This window comes from Balaenoptera physalus (assembly GCF_965194825.1).
Source record: "Balaenoptera physalus genome assembly, chromosome: 4".
NCBI classification, from domain to species: Eukaryota; Metazoa; Chordata; class Mammalia; order Artiodactyla; family Balaenopteridae; genus Balaenoptera; species Balaenoptera physalus.
In genome coordinates, this window is record NC_138891.1 from 57195033 (window position 1) to 57216175 (window position 21143).

Below are 21143 nucleotides of genomic sequence, written 5' to 3' on the forward strand. Positions count from 1 at the left end.
AGAATTTTTTCATTATCACTATGGGATGGTAAAATTGCAGAACTATGCTCACTTGGGAGGCTATTTTTAAGCCTATTTCTACTAAATAAAATTAACTCCAATTTTGCTGGATTTTAACAAAACTTAGCCACTATAACAATGAATGTAAATTCCAAGGGGTTGCCTCCATTCGATGCTTATTGAGCAGGCAAAAATGTCTCCGTCAATGACCAGTCATAGGCACACTTGCTCCATTACCCATGCTATTTTAAGCATCATTGAGACTCTAGGCCTCAGGTCACAAGTGAGTAGGACCATCTCAGATGTAATTCATGCTGACTGTGGGGATGTTGGAAGATGAGGGAGGGGGAGGGGAAGACCTAGTTAGCTGTAGTATCAACTGACATACTCAAGTTACTTATGAAATTATAAGATTGGTTATATCATTTACTGGATTTAATTAAATACTTATTATTAAAAGCCTACCATGTGCAGGGCATTCTGTTAGGGACTGTAGATGAGTAAGAGTAGGGAATATATAATCTACTGTATGTCATTTTATTCGTTTATTGTTTGCTATATAAATATTAGGAATTAAAGTAATTACAAAGAAAGGGATTATCCAGTATGTGGATTATCCAGGCTCTTTACTGATCCTTTTCCTCTACTTCACAATTCAAATCTACCTCTTCAGGGAGAAAGATGAAAAAATAAATGGAAACAAAACACAAAAGCTCATTTCCTGCTTGTTAGCAAACCTGGAAAACTGGGTAGTTTGGAGCAAGAGAATGTGCCAGTTAAGAGTTATAGACTAAGCAATTTTTGTTTGTTTGATGCTTATTGACAAATAAATAATGTATGTATTCATTTGCTATACACACAATATATGTATATATACAAATATATGGATGTTAAGAATATACGGTACATATCCTGCACATGCTTAGGGTTGTGTGTCGCATAATGGCTATGGTCTGTTACAGCTAAAGCAAGAGAAAAAGCAAATACAGTAATCAGGTTTCAGTCTGCATTTCCACAGTAAAGAGCTATTGTTTGTTTGAAGCTGTACACTTGGATGCAGGGTCAACACTATGAGTCTGTGAGCCTTCTGTGAAATGTGTGGTTTGCACAATAAAACATACTTGTGGAAAGCAGTTTTTCATTTATTTAATGAGTATTAATGCATTAATATACATTGGGGACCTTAACCAAAAAAATCTTCTTAATAAAATAAAATCAGAAACTGGGTGAACTCATTTGCTGCATTGTCCTTCTCTGACACACTTCGTGGTGGTGAGTCTTCTGCCAAGAAAGATGCCATTTTTTGCTGGTGTCCTTCACACTGGGTTCTACGTTTCTTTTTCAAACTTGAAGAGAAGCTCTACTTCCAGCAGGAGTTCTGAAAGCTTCCCAGTTGGCCAGAATCTCAGGGGAGGAGGGGCTACCCCTGGGGAGAGGGTCAGGACAAAAAGGGGAGGTTGCTATTACCTACCCTTTCCTTTTACATTGAATGGCCACATCCCCTCAGAGGGAACTTGGCAAGTCTTGCAGCCCAGGGCTCTTCCTGTCAAAATTTGATCCTCTTATCTTAAGCCAGTAGTTTCCAATCTTTTGAGATATGAATGATAGCACTTTTCAACCTAAAAATGTTCGTGAACTCCTATATGATAGCAGGTTTCAAGTTTTTATCATCCTTTGAAGTCATGATCCTAGAGAAAGAGCTTCCTCCTCCCCATACTCAGGAAAGCTATGGGAACGATTCGTATTAATTTGTGTCACATATCCATTCATTCCTCAAACATCAGGTCCAGCTCTCTGATGGATCAGCCCCATCTAAACCACATAGAATGGGCCCCTGACAAAAAAGAGCAGTTTTTTAACCAGAATAAAGGAGATGGGATGATGAGCTGGCAAAAAAAGTGTATGTTTACCCACATTTACAAAAGTACTTTGAAAAATCATGTAACAATATACAAATGTATAGCATTGATTTCCTCCTTTTGTTCTGCTATATATTTAAAATAATGCTAAAAAAATCGAGCAATTATGTTAAATGTAGCATACATGTTAGCATTGTGTTGTACTTTACCAGTTTTTAATGTGTTGTAGAGTCACATCTCTTACTTTTCTATTTAGTAGCTCAAATGCCCACCTGCTTTTAACAACAGAAATCCCAAAACATCTCTCTTGGACTTCCTATTACCCCTGATTTGTCCAGAATGTTCCCAAATTGATTCTATCCAAAGAGAGTCAATCCCTGATGTCCTTAGGTATTCTTTCTTGCTTTTGCCCTTATTGCCATATAGTGTTACTGTGGAAAACCAGTCCTGCGTGTCCTAATGATGTTTGTCTCTTCCTTGTGTTGGATCTGCTGCTTCACTCCTGCTGGAGCTTCAGTGGGCTGTGTCTTGGACTCCAGGGCTCCAGCTCACATGCACAAATACTATTTACCAACACTTAGGACGGAAAGGACTGATTTCCAACTCCAGTTTAATGCTGTGCAGGAGCTGGCCATTTCGCATGGGTTTTTTGGCCAACAGGATAGATTGCAAGACCATAAGCCCCTGTTTCTGGTAAGTTTTCCTCTGGGAATCTTGGGGTCCTATCTTGACACTAGACCTTGGCCATGCCCTGCAGTTCTTGCCCAGTAGTGTCTATACCTTTGAGTCTTGGTAGGAACCTGAGTAATTTTCTCTCAGAAGCCGTATGGGCTCCTTAAGCAAATTGGTTTATCTTCTCATATACTAAAGAGAGGAACTGCTTTTCCTTCCAAGTCTTTGGGAGGGCGAAATTTTTTTCTCAGGGCAGTGGGGTACTTTTTAACTTAAATTTTTACAGAGCAGCCAGACTACTCTTCCAAGAACAACAACAAAATCTTCCCCAAGGAGACTTTCTCTTTCCAGATGGTAAAAGGCTGGCATAATTATTAAAAAGTCTCCCTCCCTGGGAATTCTCTTAGCACAAATGTAAACCTGGATTTCTGCCTCAAGTTTGCCCCTCCCGATATGTTCCCTGTTTATGAATGAATGGCATCTCTTTCTACCCAGTTGACCAAGGCAGAAAGCTGAAAGTCAGGTTTGGCTCTTTTTCCTTTTTTTTTCTTTTCTTTTTTTTTTTTTTCCTTTCTTTCCTTTCCTTTTCTTTTCTTTTCCTTCCCTACTCCATTCAAGCAATTAGCAAGTGTTGTCATTTCTACTTCCTAAATATCAATTGATTCTATCCCTTCCATCCTCTTTCTTAATCTCTCCTCTGGATTTCTACAACAGGTCCTTCTGACCTAGTGTCCATATTGCAGCCTGGGCTTTCACTAAAATGCAAATGTGATCATGTGATTCCCCTATGTACAATTTACAGGTGGCCTCCCATCGTCTTTAGGCAGGATTCGAGAAACAGTCCGGCATCTTTCTCATCTCTCCAGCCTGCCTCTCACTATTTCCTTTATCACAATCATTGTTCTGCTTATACCAAGTCCTCACTCTTATGTGGGGCTCCAGGCTCTCTGACTTCCGGACCCATTGCTGTGTAGTTCCCACTCTCTGGCATCTTCGCCCCCCAGTTCCCTGTCCTCCGTGTTATGTGTGTTTCTACCTAAGTTCAGATTGTCGACATCCCCCGGCCTGGTTGAGATGCCCCTACCATGGATCCCGTATATTCTCTACCATGTCACCCTATGCACCACTGCTCTTTAAAGTGCCTTTCCTGTCAAGAAGACAGCAAGCTTCATGAAGACACCGCCATGTCTGCCCATACACTGTCAGGCTCCCAGAGGTTAGAACAGAACGTGGTACATGATGGGCGCCCATTACATATTTATTGTAGCGAATACATTAATACATCTTGGAAGGCAGCATGGGCCAGGGGAGAGAGCTTTCACTGACAGTCAGGAGGTGTAAACTTTGCCACGTTTTTTCACTCACTGTATGATTTTTACGTAAGATGCTACATTAATTTTCCACCTAGAGGAGGGATCATGCCCTGTTGGGATAGAATGTGGTCCTTAGTCAGGGGCTCCTGGCAGAGAGCTGGGCTTCTGGAGGCAGCACTCAGCAACTCTTTTTGATTAACTCTCACATTTTCTACCTGTGGCTCTAGCTACTAAGGGAAAATGTGAATGCCACACAGGCACCTCAGAATATGAAAAAAAATGTATTTGAAGGCCCCTGAGTGAGATGACTGATTAGGCTAACTCTGAATTTCCAGTACACTTGAATTGAAATAACAGTCCCAAAGGTAAAATTATACAACAGGAATAATGTTGCAAGCTGATAACATCAACTTTCTGACCTCAGGATTGTCTCTTTTCCTTCTGGAAACCGTATTTCCACCAATAACATTCAGAAAGCTGCTTATCTGGGCTGGAGTTCATGTGATTAGGTTAGACACGGGGTATGCTGGCAGTGGTTATTTGTACTGATTTCTCCTCTTAAAAAATGCATTTAGAAAATGATTCAGTTCCTGTAAAGCAAAATACACATCTATCTTTTCACAGTGCATTTAAAAAATGGCAAATCACAAACTACTGACCTTAAGAGGAATTCAATAAATCATTAAAATGCTGCTGCTCGCAAGCCCAGTTCTGACTAATCCCTCACACTTGGCATTATCAGATACATTAAGACTTTAGTCACCCTTACCAACCACCTAAATATTGCACACCCTGGCAGCCTTCCGCTAAATGTAAGCCTCTGAAGCGGGGTGATAGGATTTTCTTTTGGCACCAAATGTATTATTTATGTGTTTATTTTCTGGGGTGGAACCCAAATCCCTGGTTTCTCTGCAGCCCATGTGCTGGAGTGTGCCCATTTGCCAAGAGGCACTCCTGGCTGCAGAATGGCTGGTGGGCCTCTCATACAGGGAAAGTGAGTGTTAGATCCTCGACTTAATTGTTCGTACCTGAGAAAGTAATAGAAGGATTGACGGAGCCAAGACTGTCACCCTCAAACTAGTATCATTTTGAGGTAGATGTAAAGATAAATACTTTTATTTTACTTTTTTTGGGATGGTGGTGATTTTTAAATTTCAGTCATTTGAATTAGAAAACTAATCATCTCTCATTTTAATAATTCAAATACTGCAGATATATATAAGGTAACAATTAAAAGTCTTCTCAAGTTGCCTCCTCGCCCACTCATATGCCACCATATACTTTTCTAATTTTTATTTTGTTGTGATTATAGGCACATGTATGGGATCTTTGTTTTCTTTCTATTTAAAAATATTTGTGTAAGAGACTTATAGTAAACATACTATACTGTAACTTGCTTTTTTATTTGTTTAATTATTTATCTATTTATTTATTAACTTAATATGTCATGAATTTCTCTGGTCATTCTCTCTTCTGAATTCTGTTATAGGACATCTGCTCTGTGCCATGAATCTGGCATCTGTGGACCCTGGTATGGTCCTGTGTTCACTATTTCATGTACTTCTGTTTTCTCTCTCCAACTACGTTTAAATACAAAGATGGCATCATTTTTCTCTTAGTGCTCACCACTCAGTAACTGATCGTTTAGAGCTGTTTTTAACCAACTCTTAGGGCTGAATTTCAGTTTAAATAGATTCCTTTTTGTGGGCACATGCTTTGGAGCCATGCGTTTTGTGTTCTCTGGCTGTGAACCAATTATCACACCTATGTGCAGAGCTAAATATCTGTGCAACCAAAGTGAAGCAGATAATTATGCAATTACTCAGATAATTCAGGGAAAGAAGGGAGTCTGCCTGAATGACTCAGGTGATCCTGGCTACTGTACCTTGAATAGAAGGAAGGGAATCCTTTCCTTTAAGATGTTTCAGAGCCATGGGGACGAACCCTCTTGGGGGTGGAGTGAGTTTTGTGGATGAGCAAGAATTCTTTGTAAAGGCTTCCCAGGTAATTGTGAGAGTCACCTTCTCTATTTGAAGATTATTGTTACAGAAAGTGGTTATGTAACCTGGCATTGTGCTGGAGGTTGGGAAGGCAACGATGAGTAAAAATACGTAAGGTCTCTGTCCTCATATGGCTTTACAGCCTATGTTAGTTTCCTAGAGTTGCTGTAACAAAATACCACAAACTGGGTAGCTGAAAACAACAGATGTCTATTTCTTTATTTAAATTAGGTTATAGTATTGTAGAGTTACAATATTATATTAATTTCAGGTGTACAACATAGTAATTCAGTATTTTTATAGATTACACTCCATACAAAGTTGTTATAAAATATTGAGGATATTTCCTGTGCTGTACATTACATCATTGTAACTTACTTATTTTATACCTAGTGGTTTGTACCTCTTAATATTCCTCCCCTATTTTGGCCCTCTTCCCACCTCATTCTCCTCTGGTAACCAAGCGTTTGTTCTCTGTATCTATGAGTCTGTTTCTGTTTTTTTACATCTAACAACAGAATTTTATCCTCTCACATTTCTGGAGGTGAAAAACAGTCCAAAATCAAAGTGTTATCAGAGCCATGCTCCCTCTAAGGCCTTTGGGAGAGGACACGTCCTTGTCTCTCCTAGTGTCTGGAAGCCCCAGGTGTCCCTTGGATTGTGGTAGCATAACTCCAGTCTGTCTCCATCTTCACATGAACATCTTCCCTTTGTGTCTGTCGTCACAGGTGCTCTCCCTGTGTTCTGTGAGCAAAGTTCCCTCTTACAAGGACACTGGTCATACTGGATTAAGGCCAACTCTAATGACCCCGTGTTAACTTGCTTACATTTGCAAAGTCCCTAGTCACAAATAAGATCACATTCATAGGTACTGGGTGGGTAGAACTTCAACCTATCTTTTTTGAGGGGACACAGTGAAACCCATAACAGAGTCTAAGGTTTTACTCCAGTGGGGCAGACAGACATTTACTCAAATCATCAGAGAAACAGATACAAAATAAGCAAGAGAGAAGGGGAGAGAGACAGGATGCTCCAGCATCTCACTCGGTGAGGATTAGACCTGGTCTGGATTCTGGGACAAGCATGCTTGGGCTGAGTAAGTGTTATCTAGGTGCAGAGGGGAAGGCAGAGCAATCAGCACATGCAAAAATACCTGGAGAGAAGGATGTAAGTACCAGAGACTAGAGGGGCTGGAGTGGGGAGAGCAAAGTGCTAAGATGAGGATGATCAGTGCTCAAGAGGTTAGCTATTATCAGACCATGCAGGGCCTGGAGATTAACATTGGGCATTTGTATACTCATCCTAAAACAAGCAGGAAACTATTGAAGGGTTTAAGCTGTGCTGGAGGTTGGGAAGACAATGATGCCTTAAGGGTGACCTCATCTGATCTGCATGTCATAACCATCACTCCAGCTGAAGCATGGAGAACAGTTGGGGGCAATGCAGACTGGATGAGGGCACATTCAGTCACACAGGAAGCTCTGGCAGGTGAGAGATTGTGTAGCTTACACTGGAGAGGTAGAGCTGGAGATATGCAGAAGAGGGAAAATTTTGAAAAAAATATTTGGAGGACGAAACAAAATAGAAATTGGGGGTTGATTGGACATGGTGAGAAGCTAGTTAAGGATGGCATGAAGGTTCCTGGCCTGGGAAGACTGGTGATGGCTCCACTGAGAGAGGGAGCCCTGGAAGATGACCCGATTTGGGGAGGGAAGATTATGAGAGGAGCTTCCTCTGAAGTGACATTAAGACATCCAACAAGAGGCATCAAACAGGCAGTTGGATATACAGGGCCCTGTTTGAGGCAGCTAACACTTTGTTCAGCCCTGAACAAATATATTGGGTGGGAGTCTGGTCTCCCCTGCTCATGCCAAGGGGAGAATTCTGGGGCTTCAGGGCTTCCAAAACAGGTTTTAAAAACACAAGGCAGATCATTCCCTTCTAGCCATAATAACTCTAACTTTGGTAGCTACCATTGGACAATGTTTGGGAGAGTCTGCGAATTGGTAAAAAGGCCCAATGAGTGGAGTGTTTTAGACATCGTTAACTGAGGGGACAGAAATGGCACACAATTCAGCAAATTTCAATTTTTCTATGAAATATATTACTAAAATAACAGGATAAGTAATTAGTGATCTCTAATTACTGTTTTTTTGTTTGTTTTTGGTTTTTTTTTGTATCAGAGATCAAGAGTAAAATACTTTTGGAAAAGGCAAGTGAAGTGCCACTTCTTTTAACCTTACAAGCATCCTCTCAACCTAATATAACTTTACTTCTCTTTCTGCCTCTTGAAAACATCTACTATCTCTCACCTATAAAATTTCTCAGCATTTTCCCTCAGCCTGGGAGGCCCTTGTAATTTGAGTATTAAAAAATGTTTGTTGCCCTTTTTCTTGCTGCTTGAATTCATCCAGGCTCATGGGCCAATGGCTTCCTTACTCAGCTGTTGTGCTCGGATCTCAGTAATTAGCTAGCTCTCTCCTGGAAGAGAGCTCATTGCTTTTTCTTGGGGGTGATGTCACTCTGTGCCGGGAAGCTCTGCACCATCTTTTATTCCTAGAGCCTCTTTCTCGCACCCCACCTTCCTTTGATTATTCAGACTTTTTCCAAGACTGAAAGAGAAAAGCTGATAATATATCTCTTTCTCTAAAGGCTGGCTCTAATCCTGAGACAATTCTTTCCAACTGGGAGGAAAGTTACCTTAGCAACTAAGCAACTAATTAACTCAATTAACTTTTCCCCTCCTCTTTTATCAATATTCAATTAACGTTAAATCGCTTCTTTGCTATGCTCTGTAGTTTTATAACCTTCTGAACAAATAGCTGAAGTGGACCAAGGACTGCAAGGAGCTGGATGAGGAATGTCTCAGAGGACATTATCTGCCAAAGTGTACAGATAAAGACTCAGAACCTGAAGGCATCTTCTTCATTCCCCACCTTCCCTTGGCATATTTCAAGACCCCTGGATGCAATTTAGATGCAGCTGTTGGGAATGGAGGGGACAGGGACAAAACTCTGAGGTGACCAAGATTACGTTTCTAGCATTCAGTAGAATGAGGCTCAGGAGCAGAAGTAGGTAGATATAAGGAAAAACAAAGTTACATGTTTTGAATTCTGAGTTTATGGACAGAGATTCGTATTACAGTTGTCAAAAGTAATGGAGGACAGTGAAGCAACACCACCAAATTTTTAAAAAAAACCTGTTTTTACTATGAGGGTCAAGCAGTAAAAAGGTGGACTTTCCCTAAAAGAATCAAAGGAGAAATGAGCTGGATACTAACCTTATTCCTGTAAGCTGGTTTGGAAATCCACATATTTTCCTCACCTTTTCCAAATGCAGAAACAAGTTGCTCAATTGGAAATTCTCAGTGCTACATCTATGACTGCCTTTGCTTCCTTAACCTCATTATCACCTGCCCTAGACAGTTTCTCCATCCTGAACATGGCATATACTTCTTATCTACATCATCCTTTCTGGGAATGAATGGGGGTAAGAATAAATGCATTTATTCTATTCTATCAAATTAATCATTTAGGCAAAATGAGTGAATTGATACATAAAAATGCAAAATCATCTCAGTGACCCTTGTTGGGTGCTTACTACCTGTCATACTCGATGTACTTTGACAGTCTCATTAAGAATACCCTAGGAAGTAGATGCATTTGCCCCCATTTTACAAATGAGGGAATTGAAGCTTGAAAATGTATGTACCTCGGTTAATATCACACACTGAGTCACCAAAGATCTGGGATTTGGATCCAGATCAGTTGAATGCCAAAGATATTTACTCAGTTACTATGCTGTCTGCATGAGCAGGGGAGAGAAATAATTCACCTACTTAAGCACGTGCCTTCAAATGCCATGTCCAGGGACACTCTGACCTTGACAAGTTATCAAATAAAGCTTATGCTTCCAGAGGTACAAGTCAAGTGTGTATAAATGAGCCTGATCCTACATAAAATTCCTAGTGGTGAGATTCATCTCTTATTGTATAAAACAGCTGTTTGTTTATGAGCAGCAACCCTGGGACTCAGGGCTGCTGGATTTAGCAAATAAAATGACAAGGTGAATATTTAAACTTCAGATAAACAACAAAAAATGCTTAGTGTAAGTATATCCTTTGCAATATTTGGGATATAATTATATTTAAAAATTCATTGTTTATCTGAAATTCAAATTTTACCGTGTGTCCTGCATTTTATCAGACAACGCTACAGGGACTAGGTTCTGTCACGGCAAAGCATGTGCTTATTCTTCACTATCCTGCCTAATACTGAGCCCTACTACTCTGGGTAAGACCAGAAAAAAAAAAAATCACACACACACACACACACACACACACAGCTGCTGCCAACATGCACATTGTGATCCAGAGCAGTGCCTGGGAGGATAGCAATGTGAGGATTTTGCCTTGGGCTGGTCTTTCCCAGCACCTCTTCTCTCCCACTTGGAGCTGCCTGGCTGAAGAGCCACACAATGCGAACCACACTTGGTTCTTCTCCTCCTTCTCTCTCATCTGTACTTCCCTCCCTGATCCTAAACATACCCATCACTGCCTTCACATTCAGTACCTGGGCACACATGAGGCTGGAGTCAGAATTTAGATCTGGTAAGACTCCTGGAGGTTATTTCGCAAGCGGGGAAACTGAGGACCTCATAGACAAAAAAACCCAAATTACTTGTTCAAAGTCACACAGCTAGAAAGGGGCAGGACTGGCACGGGAACTGATGCTCAGCCAGGATTTTTTCTGCCTTGTGTGATTTTGCTTTACCACACTGTGGGATCAAAGTTCTACCCCTCTGTTTCCTTCCACAACTCTCTCCCCTTCTCTGATGGCGATGATGATAATGATTATGACAACAGTTGATTTCTTCAGTCCTAAGCATTTTACACATAGTATTTTATTTAATAATTAAAATAACCAGTAAGGTAGCTATTTGTTGCTAAGGTTGATCCACTAGGTTTTCATGCTGCTAACTCCAATTTTTACTCTCCCCAAGAATACCTCAAGAACAACAGAACCCATCTTAAAATAAGTTAAATTTTCAGAGAGTTTGGTAAACCCATATTTGTGCTTGTTACACCTGACAACTCTTTTTGCCTCTTGTTTCCAAGCAGTGGGACGATACTGCAACTGGGGAGGCAACCTATTTAACTGGTACTGATCCAACATACATAGTCTCCAGAGCCTTCCTAAATTTCCCTCTCTTCATTTTCTATTTATGCCAACATGCTTTGCAACTTGTGTGTGTTTATTTTATTGCTTTGAAAAGGTGGAGATACTTGAGTGTGTATAGTTTTTAAGGAAGAATGAAGGAAGAATATAATGCAAATACTCAGAGGAATTTCCTTTATGTTACACATTTACAGATAGTTGTTTTTGATAAGATTAATTTGGAAAGAACTTGCAATTTATTGGAACACATGGGAATATAATAATTACTACCATTTATTGAGCACTAACTATGGGCTAGACACCGTGTAAGGTGTGTTACCTAGTATACCTCTTGTTCTCCAACAGCCATGGAAATAGGCTTTATTATCCTAGTTTCACAAAATAGAAAACATGAGTATCTGAGGGGTTAAGGAATTTCCCTATGATCACATAGGAAGTAGAAATGTTGAGTATGGGACTCGGGATTGTCCAACTTGAGAGTCAATGTGCTTTCCAAATATTATTGTTTAAAAAGAAGTTATGTAGTTGTATGTTTGGGAAAATACTTTATTTCCTCTTAGAGTTTCGCAGTGTCCACCAGCATATTAAAGAGTGAAAATTCCTGCAACAAAGAAGTCTATTTGAATTTTTTTAAGCTCAGAGTTTGCATATAGAACTTATTTGATCAAAGAGGGGTTTTTTTTTTTTTTTTTTTTTTTTTTAAGGGTACATCTATTAACTCCCTAGGGAACCAGTTTGGAATTACTTTACCCATCCCATAGTAGGGACCATGGATATACCTAGGCTTATACAGTACTTAACACAGTACCATTTGAGGCTCAGTTAATGACTTTAAGAGAAACTATTACAATATAGAAAAGAAAATTAAGGGGCAGAAAAAATATGATAATATTTTGAAATATCTGAAATGCTGTCATGTGAGAGACCAGATTGTGTCAAAGATCCATAAAGGGTAGAAATAGAACCAATGCTCGGATGACACAGGGAGATAGATTTTGGTTCTACTTAGGAAGACTTCCTAATAGAACTGCCGAAAAATGGACTAGACCATGTGTTATTGGAAGTGAATGACTGTAGGCTCCATGGCTACTTGGTGAAAAAAGCTGAGTGCTTGAATTAGATAACCCTTAAGGGTTTTGCCAACTAAGATTATGTTTTTATTTAAACTGGTTAATCCTATTCAAAATATATCCATTTAATGATGAACAGTTGATCCACCAGTTTATATTTGTCTCTATAAATATAAAAATGGCCAATTGTATAGCAAACAACAAATTACATGCTGATTTAAAAAAAAAAAAACCCTAATTTTTGGCTGTACATACTACAGTATATCGATGCGAAAGTCCACATTTCCTTCCAGAGATGGACGTTTTTTCTTAGTGTGTGTTTCACTTCATGGGCGGTGGGGTGGTTGTCACTGACTTAGGGGCCTGGGATTAGGAGCAGTGCTGATGGGCTAAGGGGATGATTTTCTGTTGTGTTGGTGTGTCAAGGTGGGTGCTTTTGTTCTGTGCAGGTAGTGACAAATTTCTGAGAGGATAGGTCTAGGTTAGAAGGTGAAATTTCAAATCTCTTAGCTATATTACTTAACTAAACTCACATTACATATATTTACAGTGATTTTAATTACATATGCTGTCCAAATTCTCGGAGAAGAAATTGTGAAAACATTAAAACTCTCTAGTCCCCAGGAACGTAAACACCCGCCATGACCTAAAACGCTACAACACCTTCAGGGGGCAGAGCATTTGGGAGTTTTGCTGCTATTTATGGAACACAATGATATGGTGATGTACTTGATTCCATTAGATAAGCTACAAACAATTTCAAAGTCAGGAAGTATGCATATATTATAAAACCATGACCGCAAGTATGAATATAACCCAAGCTACAAAACTGTTTTTTTTCCTATTAATATGTGTTTGCTGCCTTTTGTTTTTTGATGTCTACTAACTTGCCCAAAGACAAGCAGTAGCAGGCACTGAAGTTTTAAAAAATTACGAAAAAGACTGAGTAATCTGAGGGCCAGGTTTTCAACATTCCCTATTGTAGGAAATTCCATTCCTTCTTGGATACCTGAGGATTACTGGAGAGTGCTTTCATGTCCTGATCATCTCTTGTCATGGTCTCCCTAACCACCCCCAGCCATACTCTGAACAGCTGCTCCAGTCTCAGTTCTGTAGATTCTTGTTACTCAGAATATGCCCCACCCTCACCAGTAGGCAGGGATTTCCTGGTCCCACCTCAGCCTGCTGAATCAGAATCTGAATTTCAGCGAGTTCCCCAGGGATTTGCACCTACATTAAAGTTTGAGAAGCTATGTTCTGGGTCACCTTTTGGCATCTCATAAAGATGTTTTTTCCTTGTCCTTCTTTGTCCCAAGCATGGACCAGGGGCTTCCTTGTCCCTGTTCATGCGACACGGAACTAAGGGCTTCCAGGGACTAAGGAGGAAAACCAAAGAGTGGATTTAGGACATCTCTACTCCCAAGCTTGTCCAGGCATTTTATAGGGTCCTGTAGTGGCTGTCTAATGTCTAATGCTACATTGTTTTTTTAAATTGAGATATAGTTGTTTTACAATGTTATGTTAGTTTCTATTGTACAGTGAGGTGAAGTAGAGTTCCTTGTGCTATACAGCAGGTTCTTATTAGTTAATGCTACATTTTTAGGGCCTACTTGCAGCTCAGATTAAAGTCACCTTTTTCATATATTTTCCCTTTGAAACCTCAGGGCTCTAAGTCTCCTGCCTCTGGTACCCTCAGAGTAGGCCCCAAGTTAACATCATAACCACCTTTGTCCCCAGTCCATTCTCCTGGGCACTTCAGCTCTCCTGGTTCAACTTCTCCCTCTAGGCCTCGGCCGCCTTTTCACAGGCATAGCCAAAAATCCCATCCCAGCATTTTCCCAAGCAAAACAGCAGACTTCCTCCAAGGTTAAATCATATACCATACTGAAAGGTGGAAACAGCTACAGGAAGATTTAAATGAGTATATATGTATATATGTGTGTGTGTATATATCTTGCTACACTTTAAGTAGAAAAAACCTGTAAATCTATTTTTTTTTTTTTTTACAAATTCAGAAAACAATACAATTAATCGCATACCAGGTTTTATGGGGGGTATTGTTTCAAAACAATCATCTTATTCTTTTTATCTCATTGCCTAGTTTCAGTTAAGTTTAGGCCTCCAAATTTATATTTCAGGTGATTACGCTAAATTATCTCAGAGTTTCTTAGGAGATAGACATCATTTTCTCATAAAAGAGATTTGAAGGTAAAATTCAGACTTCATTTCTATTGCCTTCGCATCTCTTTTTAGTGGTTCCTTTATTCAGTTTCTCTTTAGCTAGAGTATGAGATATTTGAGGCCGGGCACTGGGTTCTTTCATTGGGTAGTTTTTGGGCTTTTTGTATGTGTCCCATTTTACATTTAATCAGTACAACATGTTTGTGATGTTATTTATTTTAAAGTCAATCAGTCAACAGACATTAATTGCACTCCTGCTGTATGCCAGAGAGTAAGACAGAGTCCTGCCCTTAAGGAGCTTACATTCAATACACAGCCCAACTGCCTCATTTTATATGTAAAGACACTGAAGCCCCAAGAGTTTAAGTGTCTTGTCCTTGGTCAGCCAGCTAGTAAGGTCAGAGCCAGGACTGAACCTAGTCTGACTTTGAGGGTCGTGACCTCTTTATAATGCAGAATTGAGTTGTACAGACTACAGCTTCTCAGTAGATGTTTGTGTAATGAATGGTGGAGAATTTGTTTGGAAGAAATGTTTATAAGCTGCTGAGGAGTGGAAATGGAGACCTCAGGGACATATTCAAACAATAAAATATTCTAATAATTAGTTAGGAAAGGCTTCCCCCTCCCGTCCTTCTGAGAAGAAAAAAAAAAAACGATGAAAAAGAAGACATAAAGGGAAATAGAGGGGAGAGGAAGGGGAGTCAGCAAGGAGGCTCAGGGCAGACTCTAGGTCAGTTCCATGATTTTTAACTCCTGAAGTTTCCAGTGATGTTTGCTGAGGTATCCAGGAGCACTTGGTGTGAGAAGAGCCAGGTTCTGAGAAGCCTGAAGGTTATATAATTCCAGAGGCCTTCTTTCTGAGAAAGAGCCTAAAGTTACAAATGAAGCAAATAGGAGCAGATTCTTAAAAGGGGCTGCATAAGTGAGAGGTTCTGAAGCTTAATCATCATCAGCTCGTCAACTTTAAGGTAAATCTACCTATGAGAGGATCTGGTGTATTTAAGCGTATGGGTGCAATAGTGAAGGACGGAGCAGAATATCTGGGTTTAGGTGGGGCAAAGCAGAGACCATGTGCAGCTACTGAATATAGGAACCAGGAGGTGGGGAGAGGAGTTGGCATGAGAACACAACTCTCATGCATTAGCAGAAATTTGGAGAGGGCTTTGGACCTCCTTACAAAGTTGAATTGGGCGTGTGTGTGCCGGAGGTGGGGCGGGGTTGAGTCAACAGTATCTACAGCTCTCAAGAGACCCCTTGCTATCATCAGTTCTTTTTTGAATAAATTAACAGATGAAATACTATTTATTTTCATGCCTTCTATGCTCCAATTAAATTCGAATACTCATTGTTTTAATAATGTGCCCTAATATAATTATACACCTGAACAATTCAGACTGATAACAAGATGCATTGTAGGAAAGTCCCCAGTGGAGGTGAGAAAATTATTCGGGAATTTGAACTAACGGGAATGGGGACTGATTCTCAAAGTGAAGAATGGTAATAACTTTTATGGGTAGGAATTTAATGGACTGATCATTGTTAGGTGCCAAATTAAGTTATACAGAAAATCTTCTTGAGCACTTAGCTGTGTTCTAGACACTAGCAATTTAAAAAAAAAAAAAAAAAAATGAACAAGACAAAACTTCTTCCCTCAAAGAGAAGACAGACCAGTTAGTGGCTATCTCAGTGTTTTGGGGCAAGGCAGCAGGATAGGATGGAAAAATCACTGTGGTAAGGAGATCCAAAATTCTTTTAGAAATCTTACCATTAACTAGTGGTTTGAACTTGGCAAAGTCCCATTTGCAGTGGCTTCTTTCATGGAGTGACAGAGAAGTGAGAAAGGGAGGATGTGTCATGATCACTCCTGCAGGAATGTGCATCTTGTGTAGAAGACAGAGGAAGATGAACAATTAATAGACTGTAATTATCATAGGAGCTATTGAAACTCATCATCTGGCATGTTACCATATACGTGGTACCAACAGGTCAAATAACATGCTGGCAAAGGATATGTATACTTTGGATAATTGGGGCTTGGCTACTTAAATTCAGTCGACATTATAATGGAGATTAGCTAGCTGTTACCCAAGTCTATTTCCTCTTCCTCTTGAGCACAGGGCAAAATGAGGTTTCCCACCCTGTCTTGCAGTTAAATGTGCTGATGTGAATGAGTTCTGAACAATGGAAGTTGTACCCAGAAGGACTTGCTCATAAGAACCTCCCCATGCAATGCTCCATAATCTTTTTGCTACAATGGCAATCTTAAAAGCTTTGTGAGAAAATGAAGGAGCTAGGAGGTAGAAGGCATCTGTATCCTTGAATCATGACTTGGAAAGTAAAAATCGATGTCCACTAATCAAGAATACCTGTTTGAAAAAAAAAAAAAAAAAAAAAAGAATACCTGTTTGGGACATGTGTGAGAAAGAAATGTCTGTTTCGTTAATAACTAAGATTTTAAGTTTGTTTTTGCAGAGGCTAATTATCCTAATTCAGAGGTCAACAAGCTATGGCCCACAGGTCAAATCTAGCTCATGGCTTATTTTTGCACAGCCCATGAGAATAGTTTAAAATTATTTTTTACATTTTTAAAAATATTGAAGTATAATTAATTTACAATAGTGTGTTAGTTTCAGGTGTACCTCAAAGTGATTCAGTTATTTTTTTCAGATTATATTCCATTATATGTTATTACAAGATATTGAATATAGTTCCCTGTGCTATATGGTAAATCCTTGTTGCTTATCTATGTTATGTATAGTATTTTGTATCTGTTAATCCCATTCTCCTAATTTGTTCCTCTCTTCCTCTCTCTCCCCTTTGGTAACCATAGTTTGTTTTCTCTGTGAGTCTCTATTTTTAAACTGTTGTTTTTTTAAAAAAGAATACGCAACAGGGACCATATGTGGCCCACAAAGTCTAAAATATTTACTATCTGGCTTTTTATAGAAAAAATTTACCAATCCCTGTTTAACCAATACAGAAATTTCATATGGCAGAGACCTTGGATTCCAGGCAGGTAAAAAGTCTTCTAATTACAAATAACTTTTCATATATAAATATGTATAATATATTGAAAAAAGAACTATAGACTTCCACTTCCAGAAAAAAAATGGAATAACAGGGGCTAATTTTACCTTCTGAACTGAAACAATTAAAAGAAAAAAAAAAGCCTCCAAATGTATAAATGGTTTTCAAGACAACAAATAATCAGGCAATGAAGAACAGTGATCCCTGAAAGATGGGAAGCAAATGAGGTGAGTTCTGTGATGGCCCTCATTTTACTGCCTGGAGAGAATTGCCACACCTTGTTACAGAGAGGGAGAACCCAGGAGATGCCTGACAGCCTCTTTGAACAGAGGAGACTGAACTGGGCACCTGAGAGGCCAAGGTGGCTTGCCTTCATAAGAGAACCAGATTGGATAGAACGCTGGAGAGGAGCAGAGTCCCCTCAAGTATGTGGTTGAGCGCTGATTCACACATGCATGTGAGGAAATCACGTGAGTCAGAGAAAAGAACCACTCAAAAGAATTAAGGGAAATAATTCCTGAAGCTAGTGCAGGCAGAGCTGGAGATAGTTTCTATTCCCAACAGAGTAGAAAACCTCATAATACCTGGGACCTTTAGAGTACTCAGAAGGGGTTTGCCTTAAGAGTAGGGCAAAATAGTCCTAGAATACCGCTCTGGTTCTACCTCACAGAGTTTAAAGCAAGATCCAAAAGGATTAAACTTTTAACATGTAATTTACCTGCATCCCAGAACAAAACTCAAAATACTTGTAGGAATACAAAAGTAATCAATTCTAAAGAGGTAAAATTTACAATATCAGGCATTCAATAAAAAAATTACCATGTCAATTTAAAAAAATGAGTTGAGAACTTTGACACTTCATCAGAGAAGATATAGGGATGGTGAGTAACTGTGTGAAAGATGTTCCAATGCATTAGTCATTAGGGAAATGCAAGTTAAAACCACAACAATGTGCTGCTGTATACCTATGAAAATGTCTACGTGTAAAAGGATTGCCTATACTAAGTTTTGGGAAGGATATAGAATAATTGGAACTCTCACATATAAAATAATATAAAGTACTGAATGTAAAATAGTACTACCACTTTTGAAAACTGGTGGTTTATTACTAGGGTGGCCAAAAAATTCGTTCGGGTTTTTCTGTACCATCTTACCGAAAACCAGAACGAACTTTCTGGCCAAACCAATACAACAGAACTTTCCATATGACCTAGGCCTAAATACCTAGGTATTTACTCAAGAGAAGTAATAGCTTATATCTGTACAAAGATTTGTACATGAATTTTCATAGTAGCTTTACTTGTAATAACTCCAAACTAGAAACAACCCATCAACAGGATAACAAAAAAATTATAGTAAATCTATATGTATTAGTTTACTAGGGCTGCCATAACAATACCACAGACCTGGTGGCTAAAACAACAGAAATGTATTTTCTGACAGTTCTGGAAGCTAGAAGTCCAAGAGCAAGGTGTTGGCAGATTTGGTTTCTCTCCTTGGCTTATAGGTGGCTGTCTTCTTGCCTTGTCCTAACATGGTCTTTCCTCTGTGTGTGCGCATCCCTCTGTATATTCTAATTTCCTTTTCTTATAAGGACACGAATCATATCGGATCAGGAACCAACCTAAGGACCCCATTTTAAGTTAACTACCTCTTTAAAAGGCCTATTTCCAAATGCATTCTTAGAGCAATGAAGTAATAGAGGTTAGGCTTCAACATGTGAATTGGGCAGGGAGGGGATGGGGCACAATAAGTCTGTATGCAATAGAACCCTACTTAGCAATGAAAAGAAACAAACTATGGATACATGGCACAATATGGGTTAATCTCAAATAATTATGCTGAATGAAGTAAATCAGACAAGAAAGAGTACATACTGTGCGACTCCATTTATACAAAATTCTAGGAACTGCAAACTATAGTGACAGAAAGGAGATTATTGTGTTGAGATGTCAGGGGGATTTGGAGAGAAGTAAGAGAGAGGGACTACAGGGTACAGGAGGAAACTTTTGGAGGTTATGGACGGGTTCATTTTCTTATTGTAGTGGTTTCATGGTTATACATATGTGTCAAAATGTTTCACATTATACATTTTAATATGTATAGTTCATTGCATTTCCACTGTACCTTAGTAATTTTTTTGTTTTTTATAAAAAGCTATAAACAGGTCATAGCTCCATTTATAACCTGTGGCAGGCTTAAATTCACATTGCCATTTTACTATAATAATAATACTAATGATACCTACTAACAAAATGACTTGTTTGCATGTACCATCACTGTTTTAGTTTTTATCTGTTGTGAGCGCCTGCTACTTTGTGCTGCACCCCCTTCTCCTTCCTTCTGGAGAAAGCACCTCCATTCTTCTGGTAGTTATTTCTTTCCTTGCTCTAATTTTGGGGATGCAGGAAGAATACCTGCTCCTCTAGACACAGTTGATGGGTGGGCACTTGAATCTAGTTAGGTCACTCACTGGGGTTTTTCTTACTAAAACTGGGATGAGTTAACTCTTTTTAGAGAGAAAAGCTGTAGGATGAGGGGTTTTCAGTTGTGGTATCCATGTTTCCTTCCATATAGAGGAAGTCAGTGGGGGAGAGTGAAGTCACCACCTAGAAAAGCAGAAATGAGAGCTAGGGAGAGAATTGCTTGAGGTTCTGTTTCTGGTTCCAGTTGTTCCTGAGAACCAACGATAAGCCTGACCTTTCCCTGTATTTCTTTTTTCCATTTTCCTTATACTTTGTGTGCTAATAATTTCCTCATTTATCAAGTTACTTTAAGTTAGGCTTCTGTCATACTAAATACTATTAACAGTTTACTATGTATTTAAGAAGTCTGTTTCTAATTTCTCTTTCTTTCAGTGCCTGAGATCTTGGCATAGCCCTAAGTCAATAATTGGTGTAGGTCTTACCAAATCAACAGCTTTCCTTTAACATGTATATGAAATACCTACTAAGCCCAAGGCATTGTATTTCATGCTGAAAGACTTTCTTATCAAGAGTGCATTTAACCAGCCACTCAAGTTTTGAACAGCTAAGTAAATTTGAGGCTCCCCACTGTAAATAATTTTGTGGCAAAACTCCCACGTGTACATTGCTGAAAAAAATAGATGGAGCCCCAAATTGAACTCATTAGAATTATGCGACCACAGGGAAATGAAAAACATTAAATGATAACTTTTATCTTCTTAGAATCCTTTGGATTCTAAATCAACTGTGGACTAGAAACTGGCTCCTAGACTTTATCTTTTATGGTAATGTACACCATAATCAAGAGAATGCTTTTTTGGTTCTGAGGAATTTTAATTTAACAAAATACTTTGAATTCAGTCATCTATTTCCCTCTATTGGTGCAAACCAGTGAGAGGTAAAGAAACTGAGCACGTGTTATAGCTCTTCCTTACAGTGTTTTTGTTTTGTTTATTTGTTTTGTTTTTAATTTGCCTTTTGTGTTGCACATTGCAGTTGATGGCTTATTTTTCTGAGTAGTTTAAGGAGTAAAAATAGGTCTTCGCTGTTACTGGAGGGCCCTTTTTCTACAGTGTGGTGGTGCTTCTTAAGAGTCAAGTGCCAAGTACCCTCTTACCCTTCATACAGGTTGAATAGTCCTGAGGAAAATGTCTTAGGAATGATTAGATCATGACATAGTAGAGTGCTGAACAAATAATAGGCAGCTAATAAATGTCTATTAAGTGAAGTATTCAGAAAATCTGTAACTAATATTCACATATGAAGCTACTTCTGTCTCTAAACTTCTTAAGATAGTCTTTAAACATTAATAACATAATAAAAAAGTATATGCTACTGGAAAAGTTTCAAGTTTTTTTTTTGTTGTTGTTGTTGTTTTT

At 39.0% G+C, this 21143-nt stretch overlaps 1 protein-coding gene and 1 long non-coding RNA gene across 5 annotated transcripts in view; one reads left to right on the plus strand and one right to left on the minus strand.

Annotated features, from left to right (window-relative positions):
- The window catches only part of LOC309659369 (uncharacterized protein), an 813664-nt gene that overhangs the window by 222102 nt on the left and 570419 nt on the right, over positions 1–21143 (plus strand). The gene's annotated exons all lie outside the window — the stretch shown is intronic.
- Positions 1010–21143, minus strand: part of LOC309659380 — a 47458-nt gene continuing 27324 nt past the window's right edge. Inside the window, exon 2 of the long non-coding RNA XR_014262762.1 lies at positions 1010–16152. This is a non-coding gene — a long non-coding RNA (uncharacterized lncRNA). The remainder of the gene's footprint in view (positions 16153–21143) is intronic.